Source organism: Podarcis tiliguerta (genome assembly GCF_965153285.1).
Source record: "Podarcis tiliguerta genome assembly, chromosome: 6".
NCBI lineage: Eukaryota > Metazoa > Chordata > Lepidosauria > Squamata > Lacertidae > Podarcis > Podarcis tiliguerta.
Window position 1 is genome coordinate 20,913,235 of NC_139539.1, and position 12,457 is coordinate 20,925,691.

A 12,457-nucleotide genomic window follows, 5' to 3' on the forward strand; every position below is an offset into this window, starting at 1 on the left:
TTTAGAGTTTAGCAGAGGTGACATCCCTCCAGCTTGGGACTACGGTAAGCTTAGGGGTAGGTGAGTGTGAAAGTGAAAAGAAACATTTTTGAAGATAGATAGATAGATAGATAGATAGATAGATAGATAGATAGATAGATGATAGATAGATGATAGATAGATAGATGATAGATAGATAGATAGATAGATAGATAGATAGATAGATAGATAGGGAGATAGAGGCCCCAGGACTGGAAGTCCCCACACCAGCTGCCTGGGTTTGTAGCTGGTTCTCAGACATGCACACACATGTACATGAACACTTGTCTCCTGCTGTGATGCCATGATGCTAAAAAAAATTTGGTGTGGCCACCTAAGACCCCTTCAAACCTTTTCCATTTAAATAAAAAACAAGTAGGGTTGTTAGGGTTGTTATTGGAGCCATACATTCCTAGCTCCAATAAAAGTTAGAATTGATCAAGGTTTGGAGGAGTTAAACTGCAAAACACTGGAACCCCCCCCCCCCCAAGCTTCTGTTAACATGCCAAGCCAGCCTGGTGATAGCTTGCTGAATGTGGGTCATTAGGGGGACAAAGACTAGTAATGACCTATGGAAAGCTATCAGGAGGGTGGAGACTGCGCAAGACAAGGAGGGGTGGGGACCTCCCTCCAGCTGTTTGTTAGTTTGCAGAGACAAAAGGATGTAGGAAGGAAGGGAAGAGTTTCACAGGGCTAGGGGGGACAAGGAAGAGGAAGGGAGCTGAAGAGCACTGTGTAGGCTGACCGTGACAGGCTGTAACAAATAGACAGAGAGCATGGCTGATGATGCATTTTTTTCTCATTAATTAATGGAGAATGGTTTTTTTAAAAATGGGAAACTTTTGGCACAGCACTAGTCAAATTATTCACTTAAGAGTGATTATAGTTGATATTATCCCAGTCTGTCTTTGATAATTGAGCTTAGGAAGAAGAAAAAAAGAAATGTGCAGACAATCTATGTTCGTTCAGACACGGCTTAATGACCTTCAGTTCAATATTTGAGCATCAGTATATTTATTAAGAAGCTAAAATTGCAGGACCCAAGGGTTTAATCATTAACAAGAAACTGGATCCGCTGACTGTATCTTCGTCCTCCGTGATTGCTACAGTCAGTGGATCTTGGTTTCTACCTTGTAGATGCCAGCATGCAGTTCTGGCAGCATGCCAGCAAGTTCATTCCAGGTAAATGGAGCATCACTTAAGATGTGTCCTAGTCTATGTACCAAATGCCTTAAAACAATTATTCTGGTGGTGCAGGTAAACACGAGTTATAAAGACCAATACAAAATTTGTTTATAATACCTTCAGCATACTGCCCAGTGTATAGGTAAAGGGACCCCTGACTGTTAGGTCCAGTCGCGGATGACTCTGGGGTCGAAGCACTCATCTCGCTTTACTGGCCGAGGGAGCCGGCGTACAGCTTTCGGGTAATGTGGCCAGCATGATGAAGCTGCTTCTGGCAAACCAGAGCAGCACACAGAAACACCGTTTACTTTCCCGCCGGAGTGGTACCTATTTATCTACTTGCACTTGATGTGCTTTTGAACTGCTAGGTGGGCAGGAGCAGGGACTGAGCAACAGGGGCTCACCCCGTTGCGGGGATTCGAACCACTGACCTTCTGATCGGCAAGCCCTAGGCTCTGTGGTTTAACCAACAGCGCCACCCGCGTCCCTCTTGCCCAGTGTATACCAAAGGTTTAAAAGGCACTGGCCCCTATTCTATTCAAGAGTGTTAGTTCTCTAAACCTCATCTGTTAACTGAGAATGTAAACCTGCCTCATGGAGGAGAGAGCTATCAGTGGCAGCTAGACATGGTGGAAATGTTCTGCCTCAACAGTTGCAAGCAGCAGTGCTTCTGAGCCATGGGCATAGCCAAGGGGGGCGGGCAGGGAGGGGCAGCCCCCCCCAATCAATAAAACACATAGCAAACTGCGGTCCACTCCCCTAACTAAAGGCCTGCCCCCCAACAAAGATCCTGGCTACGCCCATGTTCTGAACAGCGGTTGTTGGAGACCACAGGAGCAGAGAGTGCTCTAGTGCTCAGGTCCTACTTGCTAGTTTTCCACAGGCATCTGTTTGGCCACTGTGAGAACAGGATGCTGGACTCGATGGGCCACTATCTTGATCCACCAGACTCTTCTTATGCTCTAATTCCTGGCATACACACATACGTTTTGTCTATGAAACAGGATGGCACTTTTGGCCGCCGTCTTTAGGGTGGCCTAATCAAAAGAGAACAGGACTTGTGCGCCATGTGTCTCCCATCAAGCTGCATCTACTGAAATCTTCTCTTCTGCACAACCAACATGTGGGGCCTTGGTCCTCTTTTGCATTTTCTGGTTATTATCCATGACAAAGGGCTTCGCAAAATGCAGAAAGAAAATATTTCACACAGCTGAAACCAGCAGCAATGGGCTTTGCATATACACATATTTCATAGCTTGTTTCAGTTGCCTGAAATATTTTCAGCATTTTGCTGAAATGTTGAAGCAGGAAGACAAACTTTAAGTAGTGCTTGAAATAATAAGGCAGTGGTTTAAATTTTTGGTAGTTTTAAGGGAAGAACAAATTCTAGTACAGTATGCTTATCAGTTGGAAACGACAAGACTTGCTAAGAGCCTGAACATAATAAAAGAGAAGAATCAAGAAGGACTTCAAGACTTAAGGAGAAGAACAAACAACCACATTCTCAGAAATGAGATATGATGTTGAAAGGGGCTGAGGCTAAAGCTGTGTTTAAGCAGAGTCATCTTTGAGAAAACATAAAGCACCCTTAAATATAAACAAAAGTGGTCTCTAGATGTGGTGTAACAGGATAGGTGCTGTTGTCAAAAATATGGGGTAATATTTTTCTTTTTAGGGAATGGGATGTATTTGTTTCCAAAAGTTTGCACTTTTCTTTCTTTCTTTCTTTCCTCCCTCCCTCCCTTCCTTTGCTTCCTTTTGGAACCATAACTGGACTTCATTTATTTGCCATTTATCTTCAGGATCTTTTGGGAAGTTTGCGAATGATCAGTGCATCCAGCCCTTTGCTTTGCAGGAAGCAAATGGGTGGGGGCAGTTTAAGTCTGAATGATAACACCAGTAATCTGGACTATCCTAAACTTGTTAACCTTCCAGGTATGCTGCAATTCTGGAATTTCTTTGTTTTGTTTGGTTTTGTTTTAGGAGGAAACACAGTTACCAAATAGAATCATTCACAGTGAATGTGAATTCTCCAGTTCTCTATGGAAGGGACAAAATGTTCTAACTGATAACAAAACCCCCCAAAAAAACTTGTTGTGGACATAGGAGAAGAAATCAAGTTCAAGTTTGTCCAGCAGGGAGCCTCCAGCTGGAGAGTTGTTACCATTCTCAGTACACATATGATGGCCAGAACTACAGCTCTTCATTCTAGCCAGGACCATGTGACTTTGAGGTATCAATAGGTGGGAATCATAACAGGAGTCATAGCTAAGTGTTTTGTCTGCAATCATACCATAGGAAGTATACAAATCACATTTAAGTCCAAGGCTATGGGGGAAATACTGAATAGGCAAAAGTTTCAATGTATGCTAACCGGATGTCCAGCTAAGGATGTGTACACACCATATACTTGAAGCACATTATTCCCCCAATGGATTCTGGGATCTGTAGTTTACCCCTCGCAGAGCTACAATTCCCAACACCCTTAACAAGCTCCAGGTGCCGGAGCTTGTTCGGTCAGTCCCCATCCAAGAATGCCCAGTCCAGATGTCACACAAGGTTTTCTTAACATACAGTGAGTTGGGGTGGCCCAATACATGTTGCTGCTTGAGACACAGCAGCAAATGGCACCCCTGCCCCTCCTCCCAAGTCAAGGTGCATTGTACTCAGGTTACTTAGGCACCTGAGATAGAAAATCCCCATTCCTCCTCCTGAGTAGTAAAAATACACTAATACCCAGTGGCGTAGCGTGGGTTGTCAGCACCCGGGGCAAGGCAAGTAATTTGCGCCCCCTATCCCATGGATTTTAGCAGGGGGCAGAGAGCTGCGAGTGTGAGCGCCCCCCCCCCCGATGTTGTGCCCAGTGCGGCCGGCCCCCCCTGCACCCCCCACGCTACGCCACTGCTAATACCTATGTATGTTCTGCCCTTTTGTGAAATCCAAAATCAACTGCCTCCCTCTGCCTAATGGTAGGGCTGGTAGGTCCAGGTCCAGGAGCAAGTGTTGCAGTAATTCTGATTCCCTCACGTAGGGTTTGATGGCTGAGCCACTAAGGTAGCATGAGTATTAGATTGCATAATGTCCAAAGGTCTTCCCCAGATGGCTGGACACTTTAACCAATGTTCTTCTGACCTTATCTCCTCTTAGCAGTCCTGAAAGAACCCCTGCAGGCTTCTCTCATCTTCTTTTCCACCCAGTGAAAGCAGAGGCGCAAGTCAGCACTTGGACCTGCCCTTTTCTGTGGTTATCATTGATGGGTATTCTCTGCTATAGTCACCAGCAAGTAGCAGCAGTAGTGGAGCAGGACTACATCTGAAATGGTGTGTGTCGTGGTATGGGGAAGGGCAGGATGGCTTAGTCCAGGTGGCCTAAGCCACAGGTCTTTTTCAATGGGCCCTGGAACTCCTTCCGCTCTTAAAAAAATATCCTTTGCTTACTGAACAGCTGGGAATGCAGCAAAGTGCAGTGCCACTGAGATCCCAGTCACCCTCCAGCTTAATTTGCTCAGAGAGCTAAATAAGCATACATGCACGTAATTAGCATGTCCTAATTTTATGCAAATTTGTGTCACAGACTTCTCTTTTAAGTACTTAGCTTTCCTTCAGTCCCACTGTTTCTCTTTTATTGTGAGCTTACTTGAAGCTATCAATGTCTCTTACCGTGTGAGAGTCAGGTGCTGCATGCTACTCTATAAAAAATCCTAGGAAACTGATGTAATTTCATTGATAAGCAAATGCCTGGAAATGTTTCAGACGTGTTTCAGTCCTTGGAGCAAGCCATTCTGTTCTTGCTTCATCCAGCTTTCCCTGAACAGAAGTTAACTTAATAACACACTTGACCTTTAATCTCCTGGTAAGAACATTCCCATGTGTACAATTAAGCTAAGGGAGATAAAGAGAAATATTAATGAAGCTGCAGATATCAAAGGTGTTGGGGAAGCTTTTGAAGATTCATCACAACAGATTTACTACACTGTTTAAAAGTCAGCACTTTGTGGTGTATATGCACCGCGGTGTTGTCAGTCTGTGAAAATCATAGTCTTGTGGATGTGCGGGGGAGAAAGAGAAATAATGGCTATTCACACTCATGCTGGAAAACTTTATTTTAATATGTTATTCTTTATAACAGTCTAGTGTTCCAGTGCACTTGTAAGCAGAAAAGTGCTGTTAAAAATAACAATTTCTGTGGGGTTTGTAGTGGCATATGAAATGCAGCAAGGAAGTGTTCAGTGCACTTATATAACATGACTTTGATGGGACTTATTCTCTGGGTGAGGCAGAGCTATTATGCTAGCTTCCCAGCAGGTGGGTTGCTGTTGCTTACCGAGAGGAAAGGTGACATGGAGATCAGTGCGGTGCAAACATACCAGCGGAACCAATTAGGTGGTCCTGCTGCTGCATTTGCTCCACACCAACCTCCCCGGCCACCTTCCCCCTGTCCGTCCCCTTCATGCCAGAAAGTTTGTGTAGTGGCCCCATCCCAAATGGTGAGTTGCTTACTGCTTACTACCAGGAAAGTGTTTGAAGGATTGTAGTCCTAACTGGGTTTGAAGGATCTGCAATAGCCATTCTCTACCAGGAAGTCATGCTGCACAAATCTCATTGAAATTAATGGGAGCTGCCCCCAGACTGTGCTCTTGCGCTGCTGTAGTTCATTTTCAGTTGGGTTTGCACAGAGAATCTCCCAACGCTCCCAAGTTTTCACTTGTGAGCCATATCTCCATCTCCAAAGTTTTCTGTAGCTATTCAGGCCATCAATTATTTATTTTTAAAGCAAAGGGCCTGCAAGATGATTGCTAATATCCCTGCTATTGCAGAGAAAGAGACATTATACTTCGTTGTAGCTGCCCACCATCAATCTCTTATGTAGCCAGAATTATGCCTCTAGGAATAACTGTTCAAGCCATAATCCTTAGGCTTTATGATAATGTGTGAGTGTGAGTGTGAAATACTTCAGAGATTAAATTACAGAAGTAGCCACCTTCATACAAACACAGATGTAGCAGAGTGACCCATGAGACCATTTTTAAAAAGCAATACATTTCAAGTTGTAAAAGCTACTGAGCCTGGTTATTCTTATCTTAACGTTTATTACACCATTAAACATAACCCAGCATTTCACAAGCACTACCGCAGACCAGTGTAAATGCATTCTGTTTGATTTCACAACCTGAGGGGAGGAAAGACAGTGTGCGTGTGGGTGGGTGGCTGTAAAATGTCAGATAAATGGACTTCTCCAGTGACGTAGACATTTATGAGACTTGGGAATGGAAAATGTGGATAGATGTCCAGCAGATAAACATATGCACAAAGATGCAACCTTTGTGGTCAAAATGCAAGTGCTGTTTAGCAAGGCTAGATCCATGCCGTAACAGCTTTGCCCAAACATTTTAGGTGGTTCCCTGCTACCACACACTATTTTAATAGTCTGAGAAACCCCAGGAAACTCAGGCTCTTAATACACCTTCTTCCAGCTCAATTGGAATCCTTACAGCAGTTCTAATGAACTTCCTCTTGGGAGTTCTGTAGATCATAAACTCATACTGGGAGGCACAACAGGGCTTAATTAGCCAATCCACAACCACAGGATTTAAAAACCAACTTGGTGAATTAATTCAAAGCAGATGACCCTGCCTGGAAGAATGACCTTCTGCCCCCCTCCCCCTCCATCTAAGTTTAGCAGGAGAGGTGGGAGAGAGAACAAGAGCTCTTGCACTGGAGAACTTGGCCCAGGTGGCATGCAACCTTTCCCTTCACCAGCAGCGGAGGGTGGAACAGTGTCACCTTCCTCTTCGCTGCCATTTTTATTTTCCTTTTGTGGTTGAATAGTGGGGTATGATTTGTGTGTACGAAAGCACCCTGTGATCCTCGGGTAAATGAATGAATGAATGCATCCAAAATAGCATTAGAACAATACAGCATTTAAGAACTAAGAACTAGGGTACAACTAAATAAATATAAAGGTGCACAATGAGAAGGTGCTTTGGTGATTGGAGGTTTAATCTGAAGTCCAGCTGGATTTAATATTGTTGGTGTGTCTTCTGTCTCTTACATCATGAATGCTGGCTTATTTTATGGATGGATGTTCTGTATTGTTTTATTAATACTATTGCTACAAGTTTGTCATCACCTTCATCTAGAACAATTTACTTATGAACTATGCTAGTCATGAGAAAACTTTCTTGAAGTTTTGTATTGTGGAAGGAGGAATTGCTTTGACCTTTTTTTCCTGAAGGGAGGTGGTTTAATAATACAGCTAGAATCCATTCTTGATTACAATGCCATTTAGGAAAAGTCAGGAATCATTGTAATTTAGTGAAGTGCACATTTCCACTTTTCATTTTACCACATTTTCTAACTTCGTAGCAAAGTTCTGGGTTTTAATGCAATTTGTGCACATAGTATTAACAGGAAAATGTTTATTAGTTTTCCTTTTGGTGTCTGGCAGAAGGGAATACTAAAAATATGGGGGGTGGAAATGACAGGTAAAATTCTGAATAGAGTTTTATGTTACAAATTATGATATGGGAAAGGCTATTTTTGAAAATGCCTTAAACTTGCCAAATTGATCTCTCTCATTTATTTTTCTTCTTATTTTAAAGTGGCCAGAGGATAGCAAAAAAAATTTAATCTTCTTACTTCACTCTATTATGTTCAGAAGCTGCTGTGACATCATGTTAATTTGGTGTTTTCATGCCCACTAAGATATGTCTGCTGCTGACACACGAATACTAGAATCCCTAGGAAGGTGCCCTGGTTCCATATTCTGCAGATCAGAAATTACTATACAGTTTGCTATACAATACCAGCTGTTAGAAAATGTGTTGCAATCTCAGAGCCTGCCCATTCCATCATTTTAAGCTAGTGGTTGGAGCAAAACAGTAGTAATGCCATGCTAACATTATCTTGGTGATCTGTTGGTTGGTTGACAGCACTACATTAAATGTGGTACAAGCTTTATGCATGTAGTTCATAATTGCATTGGCAGGCAAGTAAGTACTCGTCACAGCTGTGTCAGCTCTTAGAAAGATTCTGTCTTGGCCTAATCTGCACATTTAGCAATATTGTACAAGAGCAATATTCCAGTGTTTAACTTGGAACTGCATCTTAGACAACTTCAGGGTTGCTTTATTATGTAATCACAGGGTGTAACTGTCATGCAAACACAAACAATTATATCACAAAACTTTATATATCTGGAAATTATTATTATACATCAGGAAGGAACCTGGAATCTCTGCTTTAGGGTCATCATTGGCCTGGGGTTCACGTAACACTAAGCCATGGTTTGTTTAAACCAGGGGTTGGCAACCTGCAGCCCATGAGCCACAAGCAGCCAACGGGGGAGCAGGGACTCATTTCCACGGCACCGGAAATCGTGTCTGCGCAGACGCAATCCAGCCCACAGAGCAATCTCCACGGGAGTGAACCAGCTCAGGCAAAGTAAACCTTGCAGATCCCTGGTTTAAGCCATGGTTTGTTTGAACAAACCACAAGATAACCACAAGTTGTATCACAGACCACAAGATAACCACAAGTTGTATCACAGACAATCAAGCAAACCATCTCCTGTCTCTCCAAACTTTGGTTGTTTTCAAGATGTTCTTGCCATGTGCCTTTATAGCTTGGTGAGGGTCATGAGTGGCTAAAGAAGCTATAGTTAAGGAAGTGGGCTGGATTCACACGTAACATTTCACTATAGTTGAAATAAGCAAAGGTTTGTAAGCTCACAAAAACCATGGCTCCATGATTTAATAATAAATGACTTAGTGCTATGTGAGAACCAGGCATCCACTGCCACAGATTATATAATTTTAATCATTTGTTTTCTTACATTTATATCCTGCCTCTCTTTCATGATTGAACCCAAGGCAGCATTCATTTGATTTCCAGGTGATCACCCATCTAGGCACTGACCAGACCTAGACTGTTTAGCTTCAGCAAGCAGGTGGGCTCATGTGGCTTCAGACCATACCATGGTTTGTGCCTCCACGCTATGTGCTACCATGTGCAGTGAACATGAACAAAGTTTACCACAGTGATGTGCTTTAAGAGCGTGTAGCCCTGAATGTTTCAAATAAGTGAGCCAATTCAGGCACTACACTATTGGGAAATCTTTTGTATTTGTACCCCTTTTGGATGAGGATCAAAGGAGGTACAGTGCAAGTTGCAGCCCCAAACCACACAGTGTGTTTTTTCATGTACATGTGGCTACAGGTGAGATGCTACATGTCAGAGAAGAGTCTTGTATGCTCTGCAGTAAATGCTCCAGTATTTCCTGTGTCCTCATTATGTTCCTTTGCCAAGAAGAAACCAAGCCATTCTTTGCTGCCCAATACTTACTAAAACATAAATATAAAACAATATTTCATCAGTGTACATATAACGATACAATAATACATCATTTCAGAGTTTGTGGCTTTCTGGTATGATGAATTGCACAGTGGGTGAAGTTTTCACGCTTAAGCTTTGCTGAAAACCAAATGGGCGGGAATTTTCGCTTCGCATTCTAAACATGTGTCTGTGATTGTCTCTGCCATTATCTGGGTCTACAGATAGGATGAAAAATTAGGTCAGGCTTGAAGATGACTTACTCCAACCATGATTACTAAGTCATCAAGGCTTTTCAGCAACAAGAGAGCAACTCCCAAATAAAACTTGGCAGAATGCCTAGGCTACCTCATCAGTGTGTGCAGAATATATAGTCCCTTATTTTGGAAGGAATCGGTTTCACGTGAAGCTGCTGGTATTAATGAAATCATTAATAGACTCCTAGGGTTGTTAATTTCCCCAGCAATGCAGTAAAGGTGAATATGGTTTACTATTTATATAGGACCATAAATGTCTGTGGCACTTTACAAACTATTTGAGGACGGTTCCTGCAAAAAGAAAAAGAAAAAAAGGAGTTTGCAATGTAGCATTTGCTACGGGGGAGACCACAGAGTAAGAGGACTAGGACAAGAATATAATTTTTTATTTTCGTTGCACATAATTAGGCTTAGGGCCTAACTTCATGTGATGTTTATCGTGTTTGTCCTTAAATGCAAATTCAGCCCAGATTGGGACTCTCAGTTGGTGGTGGTGTATTTTTAACCATGTGCCCTCTGCTGTGAGTTTTCTGGCTGGGGCAGCTTCCTCGTTTCTGCCAAACTGCTGCTGCTGCTCAGTAGCACTAGGCCCAGGGAGACAGGACCAGAAACAGGCATCAGCACTGGTGGACCCTGTTCCCCTGACAGTTCCCTGAGGATGCCTGGTACTACTTGTAGGCTTGCAATCTAGGCGACAATGATTTTTAAAGGGAATGATGTGTCCTACTATCTGCTGATCACTGGCTCCTGATGCTTGGCCAGTTGCTTCAGAGAATTTTGAAGGGGAAATGGTGTCCTGGAAAGGCTGCTGCAGCAGGGAGCTTTCTAGATTACATGCCCCTCTCTTTTTAAAGAAACCATCTGCAACCTGCATTCCCAAGGAGATTCTATTCTCAGATTCACCTTTTTTTCTCTCTCTCTCTCTGTTTATTTTCTCTGCTCCATCCTCTGCCCCTGCTATTATCGAACTCAGTGGTGAAATTGTCATTGATTTTTATAATCACATTCTGTGTGGCCTTTATGCATTGAAACAGAGCTGGAAATTTTCAAATCCCGTCTTAAAAGCAGGAACAGCAGCATGGGCGTGCCATTAAAAACCCAGAAATCAGCAAAATCATCATTTTAAAAGGTCCAATCGGTCTCAATCTGCTTTTGCTTAATATAGTTTCTGTCTCTAATGATGATTACTTTTTTTCCTAAAAGGACAAATCAAGCAGGGGAAGCTTATGCATGTAGAGAAAATGGTGAGAGCTTGACACCTCTTCAAGTGAGGAGAGAAATTAAAGCTCCTAATAACTCAGAGACAATGTTGAATAACAAAGAGGACCAGTTGGAATCTGCAGAGCAGTTCGCATTAATAAAAGCAAGTGAGATATAAATCACCCAAATGGGTAATTATGTGATGTTTATAACTGGTTGAAACGAAGATAATTAATTATTTTGAAGGCCCCAAATGCCACAGAAGTCAGGATAGTGAAGTAATTATCTCCAGCTTCTGTCAAACATGAAGCAAGTTTAAAGTAAGTAAATAAAAATAAAAAATCCAGGACCACAAAGGAAAGGTAGCTGTTGAAATGTAGTTCAGAGTTTCGGATTTGTTCGAATTGTATTCTTCGTTTTGTATAACACTGGGAACAGGGACAGACTTTGGTCTTTCAGATTTCAGCGGCCCCCTGTGCAAGACCAAAATTCGGCACCCCCACTGCCTCTTGCCTTCCATTCTGCGTGTGCCCTATTTCATACTTGCAGCACCCTATGGTGCCCCCCTCAGTTTGACGCCCAGTGCTGGGGGGATCCACTTGTGCTGCCCTAAATCTCCCTCTGCTGGGGACCAAAACTTGCATCCAGTGTAGCCCTAAGCAACTCTCCCATCGGCATAAGGATTTGTTCTTGTGCAACACCAGAAATCCCCTGCTCCTCCTATGCAGACCCAATACAGTGGTACCTCGGGTTACATATGCTTCAGGTTACATACACTTCAGGTTACAGACTCCGCTAACCCAGAAATAGTGCTTCACGTTAAGAAATTTGTCTCAGGATAAGAACAGAAAGCGTGCTCAGCAGGAAGCCCCATTAGCTAAAGTGGTGCTTCAGGTTAAGAACAGTTTCAGGTTAAGAACAGACCTCCGGAATGAATTAAGTACTTAACCCGAGGTACCACTGTATATGTTATGGGGGGGAAACATGAGACCCACACAAGGGGAGGGGAGAAGGGAAGATCCCATTGCACAAGTGGAATTCTTTGTGCTCACAGGACAAGGGAGTTGGATATCACCCAAAGGGCAACCCTGATCTGTGGAGGAGAAGGAGATGGGGATGTTCTGAGGTCCACACTCATGTGACATTACATCAATGAATGCAGAGAGCAGCTACTCTCTAATGGTGCTGCAATTCCCTGCACAGAAATATTTTACATTATAGATTTAGGGACATGCAGCACAATCTGGTACACGTTTACACCGTGTTCAGTGGTGCCTAATATATAAGCGTACATATTGCAGTCATATGCGGCAATTCTGTACCCACTTACTGGGATTAGGCCCCACTGAACTTAATGGAACTTTCCCCTGAGTAGACATGAGTAAAATTGTATTGATATTTGAAATCAAGGTGCACCCATAGGTGGAACTAGAGGGAGGTGGGGAGGCATGCCCACCCCCTGACAAA

General features: G+C 43.0%; 1 protein-coding gene across 4 annotated transcripts in view; it reads left to right on the forward strand.

Moving 5' to 3' along the window:
• Positions 1-12,457, forward strand: part of SULF2 (sulfatase 2) — a 265,789-nt gene that overhangs the window by 139,060 nt on the left and 114,272 nt on the right. The gene's annotated exons all lie outside the window — the stretch shown is intronic.